At 41.3% G+C, this 23,915-nt stretch overlaps 1 long non-coding RNA gene and 1 pseudogene across 1 annotated transcript; one reads left to right on the top strand and one right to left on the bottom strand.

Annotated features, from left to right (window-relative positions):
• Window positions 1–192: 192 nt before the first annotated feature.
• On the top strand, window positions 193–18,241 carry LOC139818023 (uncharacterized). Its single transcript, XR_011733364.1, has 4 exons — window positions 193–408; window positions 17,052–17,207; window positions 17,655–17,846; window positions 17,947–18,241. It is a non-coding gene; the product is annotated as an uncharacterized lncRNA (long non-coding RNA).
• A 4,694-nt stretch (window positions 18,242–22,935) lies between these two features.
• On the bottom strand, window positions 22,936–23,915 carry LOC139817849 (uncharacterized; annotated as a pseudogene).

The raw sequence follows: 23,915 nt of genomic DNA, 5'->3' as shown, positions 1-23,915 counted from the left end.
GCCTCGCACAGCGTAACACGGCCCCGCCGCAGCATGAACACGGGTGCGCCACCGCGACTGCAGCGCGGGTGGACGACCCACACACTCACCCGACGGCGCTCCAAGGGCCGAGCGGCGCCGCCACGGTCTGATCAGCCGGGCGGAAAACCGCGAGGGGCCCGCGCACAACCAGCAGCCGAATCAAATGTGCCGCGGGAAAATGGCGGAAATCGTCTGCAACGTCGCGAACAGGGCGACGCACACAACCAATCGGCGGGGCGGAAGAATTGCGAGCTTGAGGGCGCAAGTGCGGGGGTCCGGCGTGGTCCCGCCGAACCGACCGCTCCTGACTGTCGATCTAGCCGCGGACGAGGAGCCACCCTTGGAGGAGCGCCCCGACGCCGCCGAGCAGCAGCGAGCAGCCAAATTGTAAGATCTCCACTCCGGTGCTGCCTATTCATTGAGGGCTCGATCTCGGTCGCGACACGGTGCCGGAAAGGCGTATATCGAGTAGATTACCGTGTGAATCGGCCTGATTACGTGTCGTACTTCGCTACCGGCTCCCGCCGTTGTGGATGCCGGGAAGATTATCGCGGCTGTTTGTCGGGATCGCGGGCACGTGGCCGGCCGAGATCGTAGCCAGAAACAGTAAAAGTCCTACTCGAAAGCTTGCGTGTGATCGGCAGTCAATTCGCGTATAGCGTCGTGTGCGTCTTGTGAATATTGTGTTTAGTGTTGCGTACTACGGTATATTGTCGCGTGTCGCGTACGAAAGTCCCGTGTGCGTGTCGGGAGGGACCGCGCCGGGCTCCTTTTGCGTATGATTGTCGCGTTATTGTCGCGTTTCGCGTACGGAAGTCCCGTGTGCGTGTCGGGAGGGACCGCGCCGGGCACCTTGGGGTGCGTTGAGGGGCATCGCGGGCCTCGCGGATATCTTGCGCCGGGTGTGCGGGCAAATATCGTCGTGTGGGCTCACATAGGAATCTCGCGAGCGCGCCATTCGGGCGTTGCATACATTGTGTCGTGCGGGTGAGAATTGTTATGTCGAGTGTATGAGAATCGTTTGCGTCGGGCGTGTGAGAATCGCCGAGCGTTCGGGATCCGGAGATTAAGACGTGGGCAGATTGACGTTATCGCGGGGTCGCGCTTAGGATTGAAAGCTTCGCTCGCGAAGGGAGCCTCGCGAGCGTGAACATCACGCACTTCGCGCGTGCGGTAACGGCCGCCCCGAGTACCGCGGTAATATCGGCCATTTGAGCGAGATCCGGCCTTGGTTTCCCGATACGATTTGCTCGTTGTGTTTATTGAATGAAATATACCTATTTACTATTGTTTATTGCCGGGCTTTATTTCTGTGTTGCTTGCGTTACGCTCCTTCTCCACCTTCATCCCTTTCACGCGGAGCTACGCCCTGAGCTTGTGGCGAGATTAAGGAGGAGAACGTTATCGAGACGTGGTGCGCGTCTATAATTGCACCTGGCGCCCAATCAAATGGTATCGCCCAAGATCTAAGATACGGGAATTTCGGTAAGAGAAGTGACTTCGTTATCCCCTCGGAGCTATCGTCCGGTGGCCCGCGGATTAATTTGTAGCCGCGCTCCCTCGGCCAGCGAGACCGAGGGAAATCGGGTTGCAACATGTATGTTTATAATATATATGCATAAAATTGTAGATATTATATTGCCAAGTAATAAACAAACATCAAGAAAACAGTTTTGTATGTTTACATTACAGTTAGATATTGCAGTTACTACATAAAAAAGTTATTTATTAAGATAATATTTAAAATAAAACAAAATAAACAGTATTGCATTAAATTGAAATAATGCCAAAAACAAAACAAAAATAAATTATAAAACTTTAAGTCTTTAACTCTTAATTAATTATTTAGTTTGTTTATCAAGATAAGCTTTTAATAAATTATTTCTTTCTTCTCTCATTTTGTTTGCAATTATCAATTGCTCCTGTACTTTGTCTAAATATTTTTCATACGATTGTCTCATTTGTCTATATTCCATTAATATCTCTTTTTCTCTTTCAATTTTATCGTGCTTTTCTTCTTGAATACGTTCTATCAGTTCTTTCATACTTTCTTGACACGATTGCAAAACTTTTGCTGTTGTGCCCATTTGCCTTTTGTTTCTGCTTTGCATTTCTTCAACAGAAAGTGTGTTTTGTAGATTAGACTGATTAGACATAGTTGGTGTTGTTGCTATTAGCATTGATTCTTGGTTGGTTGTTCCCGATTCAAATATTGAAATATCTTGACTGGCTGATGCGTTACTTCCTGTCGGTATATTTTCTGTTTCAGATAAACGATATTATTTGTGTATAAAGAAATGTCTTCCATATATGTGTTCTTTAACCATTAACTAAACTTTAGTAATTATTATGTAAAAGATTATTTAATATTATCTAATATAAGAAATAATACACAAATTATTAAAAGAACTTATATAAAACTTACGTAGGTGTAGTTCTGTCAGTTCTCAGTATTGTGCCTTTATTTCCAGATGTGATTAGAGGTTCAATATTATGTTTACTCCCAATTAAATCCGTCAATTCTCTATAATAATGCATTTTATATTATAAAAAATATTTTCCTACTACAATTTTGCTTCCTCATAGAGGAAGCTTTGTTTTCGTAAAAAATTTTTTTTATATGAAATAGGGGTAGAAAAGACTGAAGAATATAATAGAATTATTAAAAATTGTTAATAATAAAGGGGTTACCCATTTTTTTATATATATATACAATTCTTTAAGGCCGGTATTCATAGTCGGGTCTTATATTCAAGATCGTCTTAAATATAGTTTTAAGGCGTCATCAGCCAATCAGAGGGCCGTATTAGCATCTTAAGACATATCACTTCCTCTATGAGGAAGCCATGTGCAAATTTCTAATTTGCACCATTTTTTGATTTTATTGTTCTACTTATTATTATTTTTTTTTAAAGAAAATTCTTTAATAATGAAACATCTGTCAAGATATTAATTTCTCTCAATGTTCGTAAAAGTTAATAAAACAGAGTTAATGAAAATTATATATATTAATTGTATTTATTGGATTTAAGGCTTTAATGTTTGTTTTAAGTCGTCTTTCGTTTAATTACAATTGCTTACGGAATCTTATAGTGAGAAAATTTAATTGAAAATCAGAATCAAGTATTGTGTGTACATTATGTTGTTTACCTACTTAATCAATTACTAGAACTGCTATAGCTTATAATAATACATTGGATAAGATGCGCTAATTATGCGAATACAAAACTGAAACGCTGCTAGCTTCTTTGATTAGAGATACCTTTATATGTGACTGCCATTCAAAATATATTAAATCTGTATATAAGTGTTTGAGGTTTTTTTTAAGATAGATATTTGAAAAAAGTTAAAGCAAAAAATCTTAGTGCATAAGTATATATAAATGTATTACATTTGTATATATATTATATTAATTCTTCAGTTAAAATATAATAACTTACGTTTCATATGGACATGTTACTCTACTTCTGCCAGTTTTTTTGTTATTTGTAATCATATTTTTGTAAGCTCTTTCTAATGATTTAAATTTATTTTCAGTTTGTATATTTGATACATTATAGCCTTGTATATTCATTTCTTCTGCTATTTTTTGCCATAATACTTTTTTGTTTCTAATTTTTCTTGTCGTAAGTAAATGTATTTTTTCTTTATACAAACATAAAAATAATTTTGTGCTTGCATCTGACCATGAAAATGTTTCTTCTATACTTTCTGAGCTTTCTGGTATTCTATTTTCCGTGTAGTTGTCTTGTTGATTTTCTTTATTGCTTTCGTTATTATTATCATTTAACGGAATGAACATTGACTTGTTGTTTACCGTACAATTTATGGAGTCGCAGTTAAAATTGATCTCTGAATAACAAATTTGAAATTCCAGCCCTCCTAAAAAAATAATATATAAATTTTCATTTTTGTTGATTTTTTAATTACTCTCATATTTTATATAATAGATAATTTGACTTACCTTCAGAAATGCAAGTAACAAATCCATTTTCATCAATTAAAATATTTCCTGCCGCATCTCTTTGTATAATTGCTGTTTCACTTTCCATGACTTTGCTTTCAGCTGATTTATTAGTTATAAAAATTCTTTTATATTCTGTATAATGTAAATAATTCATAATTTTGATTATAAATACAATTTTATGCAATAAATACACTAGTTTAATATTTAATAGGTTATTTTATATTTACAAACAATAAATAATATTTACAAACAATAAATAACCTAACTATACTTAAATAGATTATTATTCTCTTTTTTTAATATTTAACAAGTTTACTTTAATATTCAATAAGTTAATTTAATATTTATAATTTGTTGTGATTACTTTATTTATATTACTATTTATGTTTTCAGCCATATTTACTTACCCGGTCCTTGCACTGAACTGCCTGACCCTGCCTCAGACCTAGGGCAGCGAGTACACTGAACTATCGCACTGAACTTGGTTACACTGCAATAAAGAACAGTTTTGTTCTTCCATCACTCACTCACTCACTCACTCACTCACTCACTTACTCACTCACACTCACTCACTCACTCACTCACTCACTCACTCACTCACTCACTCACACTCACTCACTCACTCACTCACTCACTCACTCACGCACACCACGCACGCACCACACCACTCACTCACCACGCACTCACGCACTCACTCACTCACTCACTCACCACGCACTCACGCACTCACTCACTCACTCACTCACTCACTCACTCACTCACGCACTCCACTCACGCACGCACGCACTCACTCACCACACACTCACTCACTCACCACGCACTCACTCACCACTCACGCACGCACGCACGCACCTCACGCACGCACGCACGCACACTCACGCACGCACCACGCACTCACCGCACGCACGCACACACGCACGCACGCACGCACGCACGCACGCACTCACGCACGCACCACGCACCACGCACGCACGCACGCACGCACTCACTCACTCACTCACTCACGCACGCACGCACTCACCACTCACTCACTCACTCACCACTCACTCACTCACGCACTCACTCACCCACCACTCACTCACTCACTCACTCACTCACTCACGCACTCACTCACCACTCACTCACTCACTCACTCACGCACTCACCACTCCTCACTCACTCACTCACGCACTCACTCACTCACGCACGCACCACTCACCGCACTCACTCACTCACTCACTCACTCACTCACTCACCACACGCACCACTCACTCACTCACGCACTCACTCACTCACCTCACTCACTCACGTCACTCACTCACTCACTCACTCACTCACTCACTCACTCACTCACTCACTCACCATCACTCACTCACTCACTCACTCACTCACTCACTCACTCACTCACTCACTCACTCACTCACTCACTCACTCACTCACTCACTCACTCACTCACTCACTGCCTGCACTATTCCCCTTACCTCGTCGTCCCGCGCGCAGTCTACGAGCCGCTTGGCTCGAAGCTCGGGGCTCGGGCGCGTATAATTTGTAAACAATAGCTTTCCATGGTTGCGGTCCGATTCACGCTTACAGCACTATAAGCATCATTCTGTCTTCGTTGCACATCGATTATCAAACGAAGATAGAGCAATACTTTCAGCGCTGAAAATCGGTTGAAATAAAGTGCATTTCTTGCCGAGCTTTGGTCATGCAATAAATAAACAAAATGTGTAAACCATGTGATAAACCTATTTTATATAAAAATTGTATCTTGATGTAAAAAAAATGTTCGCACATTCAGAATCGAACCAGCGATCTCAGGCATATGAGACACGCACGTTGTCGCCGAGCTACGCTGTCTTCGGTAAAACATACTACAAAAATTGCTTCTAAATGCTCGGGATTTTTTAACTTCGACTTTTCCGAAAACGTTTGATCGTACTGGAGGCCTATCCATATAAACAGTATTATTAAAATCGATCAGTTCATCATCGTGACCTTTCCTTGTGAATGCTTGAAACATTTTTTAGTGTTTACAGTTTATCAGTATTAATATTTAGTGTTATTTGTAAATATATAGGAACAAAGTCTTTGTAAATGTTAATTAAACACAATCGCAAATGATATTTACGTTTTCTTTTTACTGAAACTACCAAAAGTGAAATAATTTTTGTACTTATTTAAATTAATGGCCGGTACCTTTATATGTCCGCCAGCTCAACAAAACACGAGCCTGTTGCGGACAATTTCAGAGTGAGTTTAGTGCCAAGTTGGCGACAATTTGCTACCAATTATTTACTTACTGGATAGTAGACACTTTGCTGTGGTACACATGGGTTGCAATCATATATACCCATTAGAGAATAGCTATTTCGAACTCTAACGGTAACATATAAATGCACCCATGTGCACATATAAGCCCAAATTCACTCCATTTATATGATTCCTTGCATATGCACATTGTGTGGACACGCTACTGCTTGCTCTTTTGTTAAATAATAAATTAACGATTCTGATAACAATTCAAGTAGCAAGAAATTTGTCATGCTAAGATTTACTGCGCTAAGCGCAGAATGCAGGTAGTTGAGCTGAGCATACATTTTATTATACACTGCGTTCAACGCAGAATGCATTTTACATTAATAACTGCGGTTGGCGCAGAATGCATTTTACATTAATAACTGCGGTTGGCGCAGAATGCATTTTCACATTAATCACTGCGCTCAGCGCAGAATGCATTGTTACAGTAATACTGCGCACGGCGCAGAATGCATTTTCACATTAATCACTGCGCTCAGCGCAGAATGCATTGTTACAGTAATACTGCGCACAGCGCAGAATGCATTTTCACCTATAACTGCGCTCAGCGCAGAATGCATTTTGATATTACTCATTGCGCGGAGCGCAAAAATAATTTCTTCGTTTTCCATTCCAAAATTTGTTTTCCATCATTTCAATATTATTTTAATGCTTGTCTTTTATTATTTTCATGTGTAGGTTTTTATTTATTCGTCTTTTCTTTTTCTAACATTTTTTGCCTCTTTGCTTCAGTTATATATTCGGGATCACGGATTTTGCCATATTTCTCTCCCGTCTTGGGTCAAGTAATTCCGGTAATACGCAATGTTCATAAAATTACACAAGTTTAGACACCATATTTTCCGTCCAGAAGACATCATCGCGTATAATCTTTTCCATTTTTAATCCCAATGGTGTCCACAGTGCGAAGATGCAATATTGTCGTTGTGTTATATGTAATTGTCCTTGTACTTGATAATAATAAATGTGACTACGTTTCATTTCCTCATCTTTTTCGTTCTTATATAATGATCGTAGATTCGAAACATTTGCTGCAATGACATCTTCTGGTGTTAAATGTCGTGCTGCATAAGGACATTTTATTTCCACAATTCCATCTTCTCCTATTAATCCATCTGGCGAAGCGCGTAAAAATAGTATTTCCGAATCTATAAATAATCCGCAACGCTTAATATTAATGTTTAGTGCACTTTCAATTTTTTCGCGTGCAACGCTTTCGTTTTTTGTTCCGTATTGCACTGATTCCACACTTAAATCTTGTGAATATATTATCGACTTAACTCTTGATACGCAAGAAGTACTCTTTCTCATTTTACATATGTGTCCAAAGTGAGAAGCGGTAATCATTTTTGTACGATAATATCGCCAAATACCACTTGCTGTTTGTTCCTTAGTTTCTTCTTCTATTGCTACTCGCTTTTTTTGCCAATCTTGCAACATGTGCATGTGTTGCGCTTTTCTTAATTCTATTTCGGCTGATGTTGCATCAGGTTTATCAGCCTGAGGACCATAATCTTTGTCTGCCACTGCACGTTTTCTATTTTGTTGCGTCGATCGTTTTTTCGTGGCACGCATAGATTGTGCACATATTTTTTTGTCACTTTCCAACTGTTCAGCTATTTCTCTTGGTTTTGTTCCGAGAGTATAGCTTAGGCGACTTATAGGTTCATTAGTGTTAAAGGCGACTACTGCAGCATTACAACGTGTTTCATATGAACCTCTTAGACCGAAATTAATTCTTTTCCCACCAGTACATTTTGATATAACAGAGTTAAATGTTTCTACTCAGTTACTGTCTTTATCCTGCAATAAACTTTTGGCATTCCAACTAATACATTTCAATGCATTCTGCAGTTTTTCATACAGTCCACATTGTTTTAATTGTGGAATATGTTACGAAAGCTCAGCAGGCGCCGCCTGTTTTATCAACAGCTTTCTTCTTAGACACTCGTCAACGCTAGGTGGCTGTATATATACATATATTTTGCTTTGCCGATAGCCACCTACCTTTTTTCGCATTTACTTTCACTTCACTTCGCTTGCTCAAGTCACGACATGTGTGTATTTTTCTTTTGAGTAAAACTCTCTTTTCTTATACGTAAATCAAGTTCGACATTATAGTTTAGTTAAACTCCTTCATCACCACCTCGAACTCTGCGGGCTAGTGATATTCGTCACAGGTTATGGGCCCAGCACGCTTCCACTGCGCGAGAAAATAGATTGCTATCTAGCCCGGCGTGACGAGGTTATGTTCACGTGAAGGGTGCGTGTAAGCGTAAGCGTGTGCACGAGGCGTGTTGGAGTGAATCTTTGTCAGTCGTCCGAAAAAGTCAGCGAGTGAAAAGCCGACATGGATACCGATCGAAGCCCGATCTCGAAACTCGACGGTAGCAACTGGCAACGGTGGAAATTTCAGGTCACCGCGTTGCTAAAAGCCAAGGATGTTTTCGAGCACGTCGAACAGGACATCAGAGAGCCGGAAATACGCACGAAGGAGTGGATCGAATGGTCGGTGAAAAGAAACAAAGCCATGGCCATCCTCTCAAGTACAATCGCCGATGATCAGCTGGATCATGTAATCACCTGCACAAAACCATCGGAAGTATGGGCGACGTTGCACTCGATCAATGAGCAGGCGTCGAATGCGTGCAAATCAGGGCTGCTCCACGAGTTTTTCACGTACTCGTACCAGGAGGGAGACAGCATGGCGCAACATGTGGCTAAGGTAAAGAATATTGCGACGAAGTTGCAAGCTGTGAAGGAGAAGCAGAGTGAAGCTGCGATCGTCAGTAGGATCATCTCGACGCTGCCTGGGCGGTACAGTGCGTTCGTGTCGGCATGGAAGATGCAGAAGGAAGCGGACAGGACACTTGTGAATTTAACAGCGGGGCTAAGCGAGGAGGAGATGACTCACGTACAACACGAGAAGACGGAGGCGTTTTCGGCGAGCAAGGCGCGATCGGGCAAGAAGAAGGAAGGCAGTCGTGGTCGACCAGCGGGTGAAAGCCGGGGAAAGTGCTTCGGTTGCGGAAGTACAGAACATTTCAAGCGTGACTGTCCGAAAGTAAAGAAAGGTAAAGGACAAGCTCAAAAGAAGGCAAACAGTCAAACGAAGGATGAGACGGACGCGTCTGCTTGGTCGGCGGAAATCGGTGCGGAGGCAATGGTGTCAAGTGCCGGAGACAGCTGGATCATCGACTGCGGAGCGACACATCACATGACACCTCGTCAGGACTGGTTTGAGACGATGGAACCATATAGTGCAAAAATCAAGGTGGCCAATGGGAGCTTTGCAGTGGCCAAGGGACGCGGCAATGTACGGCTGGAGCTGCTGTACAAGGGTAAACGGACGAAGAAACTACTTTCTGACGTATTGTGGGTACCAGAGCTGCCCAAATCGTTATTTAGTAGCGGAGCTGCAGCCGACCGCGGCTGCGAAACTTTCTCGAAGGGAAATCGAATGACTCTGGGCAGCAACGGCAAGGTCATCGGTGAAGCTTTCCGGAGGAAGGGCAGCTTGTATCAGCTCAACGCGCAAGTGGTGAAACCCGAGTACACGGCATACGCTTGCGAGACACCCGCGAATGGTGAAAAGGCAAGCTCGGAGCTAATGTTGGCCCATCAGAGGTTAAGCCATGCCTCACTCACGAAGATGCGTAAGATGGTGGAAGTTGGTCTGCTCAACCTGAAGATACCGGCTAAATCAAAGTTATTCTGTGAGGCATGCATGTATGGTAAATTGACAAGAGCGACGTTCAATAGGTTGGAAGATAGACGCAGTTACTTGCCCGGCGAGCTCATTCATTCGAATGTAAGTGGCCCACACGAGAAGTCCGTTGGCGGAGCGAAGTGGTACGTCCTGTTCAAAGACGATGCAACCGGGTACAGGTTCGTATACTTCATGTATCAGAAAAATGAAGTGTTGCAAAAGTTTAAGCAGGTTGCAGCCATTGTGAAGGCAAAATTCGGCAGACCGGTGAAGTACCTGCGCTCCGATAGAGGGACCGAGTACGTCAATGAACAGTTTGCAGTGTACATGCGGGAGAGCGGGATCGAGGCTCAGCTTACTGGCCGACATTCTCCAGAGCAAAACGGAAGAAGCGAGCGCGACAACCGGACGATTGTTGAGGCAGCAAGGGCTGGTTTGCATGCCCTCGGACTTCCGAAGCGGCTGTGGTCGTGCGCCGTAGACTGCGCTGTTTACACACTGAATAGGACACCGTCGGAAGGAGAAGATACTACACCATTCGAGAAGTGGACAGGAAGTCAGCCAAGGATTGATCACCTCCGGACATTTGGGTGTGATGCGTATGAGCAAGTTCCTGCTCAACACCGGAACAAATGGGAGGCGAAAGCAGCAAAACGGGTGTTCGTTGGCTACGAAGGTGAGGGGCCCAACTACAAGCTATACAACCCGACATCAAGGAAGATCACCGTCTCAAGGAACGTGAAATTTAACGAGACTGAATCAACGGCAATCGGTGGTGGCGAGAGGCACGGATGGCCTTTGATCATCGAGGAAGATGTCGTTCCTTCAGAAGAAGAGATTCAACCGCAGCAGACTGCACAAGGGCCAAATCTGCGTGACCGGTCAGCGCTGCGGCCGCCGGAAAGGTATCAGGTCCAACTTGTGGAGGCTGAAGAGCACATGGCAATGCTCTGTGAACTAGAAGAGCCGGCAACATATGAGGAAGCAATGTCGGGAAATGCTGCCAAGGAATGGCAGACGGCCGTGAAGAGAGAATTGGACGCTCTGGCCGAGAACAACACTTGGAAAGTATGCAAACTGCCACCAGGTCGGAAGGCAATCAAGGCTAAGTGGGTGTTCAAAGTCAAGCGCGATAAGGATGGCGATCTGGTCAAATATAAGGCCAGGTTAGTCGCTAAAGGCTTTCTGCAACGAAAAGGAATCGACTACCGCGAGACATTTGCGCCGGTTGCGCGATACGAATCGATTCGGGTACTGCTGGCCGTCGCCGCTTCCAAGGATTATGAACTCGGACAGTTCGACGTAACAACAGCGTTCCTATACGGTGAACTAGACGAAGAACTTTATATGGAACTGCCGGAAGGATACAATGCAGGTCAGGACGAGTACTGCCGGCTGCTGAAATCTTTGTACGGCTTAAAACAGTCGCCCCGACAATGGAATAAAAAATTCAAAGAGTTCCTGGACAAGTATAACTTCGTGGCAAATTCAACGGATCCGTGCATTTACCGAGGGGAAGTCAACGGAGAAGAAGTTCTGCTAGTGCTGTACGTCGACGATGGGCTTCTGGTTGCCAAGTCAAAAAGAGCAATCGAGACCGTCTTAGAGAATCTGAAAAAGGACTTTAAGGTAACAGTCGGAGAGGCAAATTACTATGTTGGTCTGGAAATCTTCAGGAAGCGAGAGACGAAGGAAATCTTTATCTGTCAACGTGGGTATTTGAAGAAGGTCATTGAGAAGTTTGGCATGATGGACTGCAAGGAAAGTTCGGTGCCAGCTGAGGCCTGCTCAGGACTGAGCAGTAAGATGAGTCCAGAAAACAAGGAAGAACAAGAAGAAATGTCGGCGGTGCCGTACCGACAAGCGGTGGGCTCACTAATGTTTGCAGCGGTGGTGAGTCGGCCCGACATAGCTTACGCGGTGGCCAATGTTAGCCGTTTCCTAGACAAGCCCGGCAAGGAACATTGGATGGCCGTGAAGAAAATTTTACGTTTATGTCAAGGGAACCCTGAACTTTGGCCTACTGTACAAGGCAGGTAGCGACGGCCTACAAGGATATACAGACTCAGATTATGCTGGTTGTGTGGACACTCGAAGGTCAACGAGTGGATACATATTCATCAAGGCAGGAGCTGCTATATCGTGGATGTCACAGCGACAACGAATCGTGGCATTGAGCACGACAGAAGCAGAGTACGTTGCAGCAGCAGAAGGAGCCAAAGAGGCAATTTGGTTAAAGAAGCTCCTGGAATCAATGGGAGATCGTATCGGCTGTGTCGAGTTGAAAATCGACAACCAGGGTGCAATAAAGCTAGTCCAGAACCCTGAATACCACAAACGCACGAAACATATAGACGTGCGTTTCCACTTCATCCGTGACAAAGTAGAAGGGACAGTTGCAGTTGACTATGTGAGGTCGGAGGAACAGTTAGCGGATATACTGACTAAGGGCCTAAGGAAGGATGTGTTCAACCGACTACGAGAAGGCATCGGGATGATTAGTGGAGCTGAATGGGTTCGCGATTGACTCATGTAATGGGAGTGTTACGAAAGCTCAGCAGGCGCCGCCTGTTTTATCAACAGCTTTCTTCTTAGACACTCGTCAACGCTAGGTGGCTGTATATATACATATATTTTGCTTTGCCGATAGCCACCTACCTTTTTTCGCATTCACTTTCACTTCACTTCGCTTGCTCAAGTCACGACATGTGTGTATTTTTCTTTTGAGTAATAAAGCTCTCTTTTCTTATACGTAAATCAAGTTCGACATTATAGTTTAGTTAAACTCCTTCATCACCACCTCGAACTCTGCGGGCTAGTGATATTCGTCACAGAATATAATTTTCTTCGTTTTCTTTCTGCGATCCATCGCAAAAGTATCTTATCCGTGCGCATTCATTATGTTCACCAAAAACGTGACTTACAATATTATTCAAATCCATTTTTAAAGACACAATCTTTTGCTGCATTGTGCTCTGCTCTTCGTTACGGTACTGCACAGCTTTTGTTATAGCTGTTCTAATTCGAAGTATACGACTGCCAATAATATTTCTTAATTTTCCAAAACGTCCTTTAGTTTTTGCAATTTCTTTTATCTTTGTTGCTAAATTGCGCAGTAAATGATTCCGACATTCAATTTTTTCTATGAAAACATTTGGATATGGATTTGCCTGTATTATTTTTTTTATATACGCTGCTATCTCCGTCTGCTATAAATGTGGAATAAATTAATCCGCGCTTTTCTATGCTTGTCTTGAATCCTTCTACGATCGCGGCTACTTCCATGCTAGTTGAACTGCAATCTCTGCCCCAATTTTTATAACATTTATGATTTGCAGGTTCTTTTTCAAGCTTCTCTGCATTTGCACAAACTGAACAATATTTATTTTTTACAGACATGTGCAGCACTTTGCCTGTTCGTACACCACATATTGTGCCTACACCTGATAAAGAATCATAACGTCCTGTTCTGTATGATCTCTTCATCCAGCTTCCATCACCTGTTACCGCTATGTATGGTATTCCATTTATAACTTCATTGCGTTGTAATGCTAATTCACGTTCTTCCTTAGCAGCAGCATTCATGCTGTCTTCAGCAGCTTTTGCGAATGCTTCGGCAGTACTTGCATGATGCATTTCATATGTTTTTCTTCCCATACATTGAATATTCATAGCAGCGCAACTTTCTCGTAACTGTGTATATCCTACACCAGTTAATATAGCGCCAGCTACAACCCCTGTATTCACGTCTAAACTTTCCTGAGGAAAGAGCTCACTCCAAACATTGCTTTCAAAATTGCACATTTGGCATTTAAAATAAAAATTAGTCTTTAATCCGTACGTACGAGCACCAATAAATATCAAATCGCGAAAATTGCATTCTATTCCGCGACTGTGGTTGTCAAATTCTTCATGCAGTTGTTGAAAGAGATGTACAAAATCTACAATACATTTTCCTGACATACTGCCAGGATTTACACGGCCTGCATCTATATTGCTATCGACAAGAAAAGTCTCATTGTCATCTTCTAATATTTCTCGCAATTCATTATCACTTAATGTATGTGTCATTTTTTCCTCGCCATTCTCAATCTCAATACCCATTGCAGCTAATTCACCATACATAATGACATCCTGTAAAGCTCGTTCATCTTGGTCTTCCTGCATTGTGTTGTCATGTATATCTTCATTTACACTTGTTTCTACTAATATTTCGTCGTGTATATTATCTACCTGCATTGTGTTGTCATGTATATCTGCATTTACACTTGTTTCTACTAATATTTCGTCGTGTATATTTTTTTCTTTCGTTATTACTTCTTTGTTCGCAATCTGTAATTTTAATTTTTCTTGTCTCCTGTAAATAAATATGCGTCAGATACATGTGTGTAGATACACATGGACATTATCCTTATTAATATCTTACTGACGCGACGGAACGCGTTGTATGCTTATACACAACTTTGTATAAATAATTATTTAAATATCTTAATATTTCGATTACGAAATTGGCCCTAATTGTGCAAGCAGCCTCTTCAGCTGTTTGCAAGCAAATGTATAAGCCTACATATAAAGTATGTCTCGTCGGTGAGGCATTAATATGAGATATTTTTGCTATCACATTAATACAACCGAATAATATAACAGAAAAAAAGAAATTCACTTCTCACAAAAATAAGAGAAACACTGGAACGCTTCCAGCTTTTTCCAATATTTTTGGCACGTACATTTTTAGAATATTTGTAAAATGTATTTAAATAATTTACGGCATTTAGGCAACTCATGTACAGTAAAAAAATTATTATTTTATTATTAACATTGCAGACTTTACTACCACAGACGCTTCGTGCGCGCTATTTAGCCTTAGCATTATACTCTTACTATTTTACATTATTAACTCAATACACATAACTGTTAAAATATACGATGACAGTTGTACGAAGCAAGCGCAGGAAGAGAACTAATCGGCATCATGGATAAGCGACATTAAAATTTAATAAAGAAAAAAAATCGACTTTACACGCCTTTTTAGAAGTGGATACTCGCTTGCTGTAGCGCATATCGTACGTGTTACTAGTTACTACAAACGCGGAGGACAGCAATGAGAAAGCATTATAAGTAGAGCTCGGAATACCCGGGTACCCGCCCGTTCGCCCGTTATTATATAAAATTTGTGTGGCTAGAAGAAATGCTTTATTATAAACAAAGTTATAAACAAATATTGAAACAGAACATAAAATAGGTAAAAATGGTTCTCTGACCTCCTCCAACTTAAATTTGGCAAGATTGCCAAATTTAACGTCTCTTGATTTTTACTTATGAAGAACTTTAAAAAATAAGAGTCATCAAAATAGGTAATAATTTTTACCTATTTCATGTTCCCTTTCAATATTTGTTTATAACTTTGTTTATAATAAAGCATTTCTACCCACACAAATTTCATATATTTTTTTCTTATTTTTACTTGTAGAATATGCTCCCGCTTAGAAGGTAGCGAAAAAACGAAGGGTTAATAAAAGCATTTTTTCATATAATTTATATATTTTTGAAGCGTGAGAATTTATATTTTATTACTCTGCGTATACGCGTCTCCGTGTAATACGCAGATATCTGTAGTATACGCTGTTATACCCGCCTCGATACGGGTACCCGCATTGACACGGGAAGCGGATACCCGAATATCTGGGTACCCGTTTCTTTTTCCGAGCTCTAATTATAAGTTATGCCGATTACTCCGGTTAGCGGTATCCTATAGCTATTTCAATTATTCGATAACCCTAAAGTGAGTGCAAGTTGTAGAACACTATCTACATTTATATCTCACTCGTTCGAACGCCTATATGTCACGCATTGTTCTTTCTTTAGAAAAACGTCACTGACAAGACAGCTGAGCCGCGTGCATTGATCGGCGATTCATTCTATAAATTATTATGTCGTATACAGAGACGAAAGTTGACAAATAATACATACTTTTATGAAATTTTAATTATATTATATGAATAAGAATTAATTACTTTTGTAGGAAATATGCACGTTCACCCTATTTAATTTTTTATTAATATATGAATGCGTCATTGATAACTTTTGTGTGATAATTAAATAGAAATGGAACAGAATGAGTCATTACAAGTAACTTTCTTTAATAAATGTTAAAATGTAAGTTTTTTTCGAAAAAATATGTTTACAACATGCACGGATTTTTTCTTACGTTTTTTTTTTGTTTGTGCGGTAGATTACATTTACGTGATTGTCAATCACGTAAAAAAAAAATCATGCTTAACGATTACTCCGCGTAAATCAAGGGACAAGTTCATATCAGCTGTGACGCACGTACACAGTACTTTAGTATTTACTTACAAGCAAAAGTAAGCAACAGCTTTTATTACTGCAATATGAAATGTTACCTTTTAGTAATCCACCCCTTTCGCCTGCTCAACCGCTTACTTGATGGTCGTAATCTGTTTGCTTTACTACTTCTTCCATAAAGTCTTCCATAACTGTCGTAATTTGGGGTTGGATGTATTTCTTTTTTCGTACGATCATCAATTAAATCACGTTCGACATCGGTTTCACGCGCCTCCATAATTAGTAAAAAAGTTTTTTACGCACAGAATTACGATGCAATATTATATAACGATATAACGATATAATGATATAACGATATAACGCGCTGTAAACCGTAATCCTGATCAGTTCGCTTATTATGGTCTTTCCACGCAATCCGCGAAATGCACCGAAAGATACCGAAAAAAATACTGCGCGAGCAATAGTGGTGTGCGTGTATATGTTAATGCGACGTTGCCTCTCATACATTGCTACACCGGACTCGCCGTCGCGTCGCGAGACCGAGCGAGTATAAACAAAAAACAAAACAATTACGATCGTCAGTCGATGTTCTACCGCAGGACAGAGATGTGAATATATTATACATATAATATATATTTTTCTTATGAAAAGCATTTTATTATCATCAAATATAAAATATCTTTTATTATAAATGAACGCGCTACATAATAATGTGCAATATTATTAATCTGCATTTTGTGTGTCAAATAGGTCGAGCAAAGACAGAAGATAGAGTGCACAGAGAGCGAAAGGAAGAGAAGAAAAGAAGAAGGAAGATGATAGGCGAAAGACTATAGATAGAAAGAAAGAGGAAGACAGAAGGAGAGAGAAGAAGAGAGAAAAGGAAAGAGAAGTAAGAAAGGAAAGGTTAGTACCTCCATTAATATTTTATTTTCAGATCCGTCCATCCATCCATCCATCCATTCATTTATCTATCCATTCCACTCTTAAAAAAGTCGTGTAAGAGATTTCATTCTTGACACTTTTCCACGATGCTGATTGTTTCTCTCGCTTAGCTCTTCATGTTGCGAGAGTAACTCTCAGCGCAGAGATATAGTATATTTTGACTGTTCGTAAAAGTTATTGTAATTTCTGTTGGATATTGTGATCGATTTGTAAACTTATTGTTTGTAAAAAGTAAAAAATAAAAATAGCTAAATAAGTAAGTAAGTAGCGCGCGTCTAATGCTATAAAGTGCACATGTAGTTGATAACAAAACGGTTTATATAATTTTTTATATTACTACGTTTCTGTGATAATAAACTTTTATTATAATTTCTTTGATAATAAACGTTATGAACATAATTTAATTAGGACACTGGAGAAAGCGAGAGACGAGAAACGAGGAAGGGAAAGAGAGAGAGAACGAGAAAGACAAAGTGAAGGACAACAACGTCGAAGGGAAGATGAAGAGAACGAGAGTATGAGTGTAGAAGAGGAAGAGGAAAAGGAAGAAAATAAAGAAAGAAAAAGAGAAGAAAAACTATTGAAGGAAAGAAATAACATGTAAGTAATATTTGTGAACGCAATTACAGTAGTTATAAAGTTGTTGCTATTTTATAAATTAATTTATAAATTATACATTATTTCCATGATTTATGTGTAGCTATTACTCGTCAAGGGCGCGGCGGACGAGGAGCAGAGGAGGTTGGGGAGGACGAGGGACAGGAGAAGAATTGAGAGGAGGTTGGGGAGGACGAGGGGGATGGAGAGGACGAGGAGGATGGACAGGAGAAAAATTCAGAGGAGGTTGGGGAGGACGAGGGGGATGGAGAGGACGAGGAGGATGGACAGGAGAAGAATTCAGAGGAGGCTGGAGAGCAAAAGGACGAAGAGCGTGGAATGTGGGACGCACAGAGCCTGCAGGATCAACAGGCCCTGTATTTATTGTTAATTGCAGATGAAGACAAAATTGTATGCAATAAAAAAATATTTACATATAATGTGTATAGTTTACTAATAAATACAATATAACAATTTATAGACGAAAGAGAGGAGAGAGAGAGAGAGAAAGAGAGAGAGAGAGAGAGAGAGAGCGTGTGTGTGTGTGCGTGCGTGCGTGCGTGCGTGCGAGCGTGCGAGCGTGTATGTATGTGCAAGAATACATAAAAAAATAAGATCTCAGCATTGTTTATAATTCAATGGTCGGAATTAGGCTGCGGTTCACTTGACGCTACAAATGTTTCGAAGCATTCCTGTTCTTTTTTTAATGAAGAAAAAGGAAGAGGACCGCAGTCTTAGTAGCACATTCGAGACGATTTTCGAGAGCCACGCTTATTTCTCTGCCCTTGCCTCTCCGCTCGGCCGACGAGCTGTACAAGTGACTAGCGTGCTCAAGCACAGGAATGGCACATGTCCGCAGGAGCAGGAGCTTGCCAGAGATTACTCTTTCTAACTATAAATCTATTTTTATCGAATTTCTGTTATTAAAATCCTGTTTTTATATATATATATATATATATGCTATAAATATATTTATGTTATAATTACACGACAATAAAAAATTCGATAAGAAGATAATAATTAGGAAGAGCGCCCCTCGCAAGCTCTTGCGGACATGTAACAGTTACCCCGTGCTTGAGCGGCACGCTCGTCACTTGTAGAGCTCGCCGTCGAGCGAAGCGGCAAGGGGAGAGAAGTAGGTATAGCTCTCGAAAATCGCCTCGAATGTGCAAATAATTCTGACCACTGGAACTTATATACCTGCATGGTAATAATCAACTTCGAACTAGCGTGTAGCAGCGCGGTACGACATCTGGTTGCTGAGACGGTGGCCTGAGTTCGTTTCTCAGTGCTTTCTTATAATTTTTTATATTTCTTTTATTTTTTATTATAAAATTAATAATATTGTATAATATTGTATAATAATTGTTTAATTATTCCAAAAACAAATGAAAAAAATAATGAAATTTGTAAGTGGTCGAAGTTTAATGAGTTTTTTACATAAAAAGTTCAGTGTTTGATAAGGGATTAGGAAGATAGTAATTAGTAACTAATTTTCCCTTGCACAAATAGATATACTTATTTACATAGAGTGATTAGTCGAGAATAGTATTGATCTACTTTACACCTTCATAACAAATAAATGCTCGTTTCAATTGTCACAATTAATGAAAAATTAATGACGGGTCATTTTGATTTTCTTTCTTACCCTCTTCTAAATCGTATTGTGTCCAAAACACTTTAAACTTGCGTTCCTTTATTATGTCTTGTGTTCGATTGTCATGTAAAAAAAATAATACATTTTGACTATTTACAAATTAAATTCTTTCTTACATGCTTTTTCGTTCTCGAAATAATTAAATAATTATTATTTTATAATTAAAAAAAAACTGAAAAAAAATAAAAGGAAGCACTGAGAAACGAACTCGGGCCAACACCTTAGCAGTCAGACGCTTTACCGAGCTGCTACACGCTATTTCATGATCGAGTATTACCGTAAGAGTATATGAACAACGCTGAAATCTTATTTTGTTAATAACTTTAGAATGGCTATCTAATGTTAGTTAATATTTCAAGTATATACTCAAGGGATGCCCCCCTACAAACCGTTAAAGTGTCATTATCTGCGCTTCCCAATGCGTACACTCTCCTTCAAATGCACGCCGAGAAAGCATTTTAGTACGCGAGCTGGGCTAGCAGCCTCGATCGCATCAGCTGATTGTGAGTTAAAGCGAGAAGGAGGAGATGATATTCTCTCTCTCGCTCGCTCGCTCGCTCGCTCGGCGCGTCGTCACTACATGGATAGACGTCTCTATGTGCGAAAGTCGAGGGAGGAAAACGCTGGTGCTCGAGTTCGAAATTGCACCACTGGTCAGCACCAGTTTAATCATATGCTTTTATTATGATCGGATTGCCACAGTTATGTCAAATATTCGTATAGGATCAATATTATTACGGAATATATTTTCTTTAGCAAAATATATCAAAGTAATGAAATATTTATATAATAAGATTAATTAATTAATTTTATTGTATATTTAATCAATTCCGACTAATTTTACATACGATTTTAATTGTACGTTGCATATTGATTATAGTAATAATTAATGTGCAAAATATCTACAATATCGGCTAACATGTTACCGACATGCCAGGTAAAGTGTCCCGAATAGTCAAGAATCATGTAGCGCCTCACGCTGAAAATCAATGAACTATCCAGGCGTGGAAAGCAGAAGAAAGTGACATGTTGACAACCTTATTTTAAGTTGCGGTATATTTTTTTATTATTCGCTCTGTACTTGTGCTCTAACGTATAACGTATTCGTGAAACTCGTAAAATTGACCGTATGGTAAGATTTGCAAGAAATATATATGCGGAAGGAACATTCACCACTCCTTTCGATAGTCGTCAAACGGCTTGTTTTCCGTATGTTTAGGCTTCGTTTTATGGCTGTTTGTTTATTGTCGAGGGAAAAGGATAGTATCCGGTCAATTTTTGAAGTGTGCTGAAACGATCGTCGTAATTTTTTATTGAAATGTCTTTTTATTTCGGAAAATACCGCAACTTAAAATTAGGTGTTTTTCTCGCCTCAATAGTAAGAATCCAATATGGCCGCGGTGACTACCCAGGAGCCTTAATGTTATTAGAGTAAATATCTATATAAGGTCGAACCTCACCAATGACCTTGACCTTGACATATGTTGTCAAGGTCACCCTCCTGAGTGACCTTCAGAAGTTTTTAGCCGGCGGTTGTTATTCGTTAAAAAGTTATTAACAAAAAAAGTTTCGAAAATATAGCAGCTATTTTGAGTATTGAGAGGCATAAACGACCAATATTACGTCTTTTTTTTAAGTAGAGAATATTTGTTTCGCGTGAAAGTTGCTGCTTTACCAAAATTTAAAGCAGTAAATTGTTGATAAATTGAAGTCTGTTCGGGAGTCGCAGGGAGTGGGGGAAGGGAGCGCAAATCAAGTAGAGTGAATGGACGGTAAAACAAGGCAATATATTTTCTCCAATCTAAGTACATATAATTCTCTTTGGTTTAGTTAACGGCGCCGACTGGCGCCTGAGGCTGAGAACCTCTCTCAAAAAATCAAGTTATGACACGGGGGGGAGGGGACTTAAAGCGTGAGCCGTTGGCGTGCTGCCTTTTTCTTCGGTCGACGTCCCGGCGGGCTCTCGTTGTTGTTACGATCGAGCTTAAGGGAAGCTCCCGGAGTGGGAGGAGGCCGATCTAGGGCAAGCTCTCGAGGCTCTGGTGAGGCCTCCGGTTGGAAGAGGGTCTGCGTACCCAGGGTACGTCGCAATCGGTGGGCCACGACGTTTGGGTGGTCACCGATACTCGCTGTGCGGCTCTCGAGGGCGAGATGGGCCGGCTGAGGCGCGGATCCGCAGGAGCAAGTCCTGCCTCTGGGCGAGTCAGGCGTTGGCGGCGATCCGGGATCGAGATCCTCTCGAGCCTCCACTTTGTTCCTCGTGCTTCGGTCCTAATAAGTGCCGGTTTTCCACGGCGGCCTCTTCTCCGGCTCCGGCCGTGGCGGCTGGTAGAAGCGGGTGCTGCTTTTGGCTTTCCTGTGGAGGGGACGCAGTACACCACCGATCGGAGGCGACTGCCGTCACGCGCTTCCACGTCAAAAATCCTCGACGTCGGGCGAGCCGACGAAGGAGAAGAGTGAGAGTTTCTTCTGCGTAGCTTGTTCATGCGTCTCGACACTGGGAGCGTGGAGCCACAGAATAGTGCGAACGGATTCCGGTTTCTTTCGGACGGGCCAGGCTTCTTATTTCGTTAAACAATAATTCTTCTAACGCGAAATGCGGCCATCCGGCGGCGACAGGTAACATTATTGACGTAAACAAACTCGCGTATATTGTACTCCGTGAGCGCTCGCGAGAAGTGCTGGGTGGCGGGTGGCAGCCATATCAGGCGCGTTCTCATACAAAGTCTTTTTGTTAAAGCAGTGAATACTTTATTTCGCGAGAAGTCGCTGCTTTACCAAAAAAAATTACAGGACGAAATAATAGTATACATAGATAGTAGATAAGCTATGTTAGTTTTAACTCACCCCGTGGGATCTGAGGGGGATGAGGGGCGGGAGGTAGGGGGAGGGGGATACCGCGTTTTTGGGCGCCGCGGGGGAGGGGGAGAAGGGGTACCGCGTTTTCGGGCGCCGCGGAGGAGGGAGAGGGGGGTACCACGTTTTCGGGCGCCGCGGGGGAAGGGTCCGCGGGGTGAGTGGACCCGCGTTTGCGTTTTCGGGCGCCGCGGGGCTAGGGGGAGGGGAAACCGCGTTTTCGGCCGCGCCGCGAAAGAGTGGTCCGCGGGGGTGAGGGGCGATCGCGTTCGCGTTTTCGGCCGCGCCGCGGGGGAGGGGCGACCGCGTTCGCGTTTTCGCCGCGCCGCGGGAGGGGTCCGCGTGCAACGGCCGCGTCAGTCCGCGTGACGTCACACGGCACGCTCCCGCTCGCGTTATCTCTCCTTCGCGCGCGATCTCTCGCTCCCGGCCGCCGGCCCCCGTTCGCGCGCGTCGACTTGCTCCCATCACCCATTATAATTAGATAATTTTTATATTATTTTAAGTAAACGATAAACGAAGACAGCTTAATTCTAATGACAGGGAATGGGATGAACGGTAAATGAAAAGAAAAAATAATTAAAACTTTTTTAACCATATTATATGCATTTCTTTATCATGTAGCGCATTATACACAATAGTATCTAAAGCGTAGGCTACTAATTCACAATCAATAATCGAATTTTCATCATAAACTTTACGCAAGATTTTAACTGCATTACATTTATCGGTGATACAATTTTGGCGTAAAATTGTTACAAATTGTTTAAATTTTTCACTTACGCCATGAACATTTTGACATAGTTAAAAATACACATTTTCGACGCAATGTTCTAGTTCGAACAGGAAGAGTACGGTTGACGGTTTCATGTACAAGCTGGTGGCGCACGATGTCAATTTTACAATAGGAGTATTCAAATAAGTTAAAGTTTAACGGTTTGACAGGTTATGTCAGGTTAAAGTCGAGTAAAAAATTAATTAATTAACTTTGGGCGCGCTACTCTTTAAGGTTATGTAAAATACATAAGTAACTCATTAATTTATCACATTAATCTTTGGGTTAAAAGTTTAAAAATTAACTTTTTACCCGACTTTAACCCGACATAACCTGTCAAACCGTTAAACTCTAACTTATTTGAATACCCCTAATATCTGCATCACGTATTTTAACGAACTCCAGATCTCGAAACGCTAGCGATGATGGCGCCGGTGACTGCACGAGTTGCTGAATATCTGCACGTTTTTCGATGAATGTCACCCACGTTGCATGAGGCAGAATTATCCGATTGCCTCGGTTATCGCCAATAAGTATATTCACAGAGGTCCCGCGTTGATTCCAACATCCAAAAATGTATACGCTGTCGATGTCAAGGCAAATCTTCTGCCCAAAATACGAGGCGGGTAGCGGGGTTCATCAAAACTGAAAAAATACAATTATGTTTATAAAAAGTTTTTTTTGCACAAGTATATACGAAAATTAGCGGTACTTACTCATTGTGCTGTTTCTCGCACGTTTCATCCTGAATCGGAACGTAGTAGTTCGCACCGTGAGTGTTCAT

Source organism: Temnothorax longispinosus, chromosome 8 (assembly GCF_030848805.1).
Source record: "Temnothorax longispinosus isolate EJ_2023e chromosome 8, Tlon_JGU_v1, whole genome shotgun sequence".
NCBI lineage: Eukaryota > Metazoa > Arthropoda > Insecta > Hymenoptera > Formicidae > Temnothorax > Temnothorax longispinosus.
Note: the sequence above shows the minus strand (reverse complement) of the source record. Positions and strands in the feature narration are given on the sequence as shown.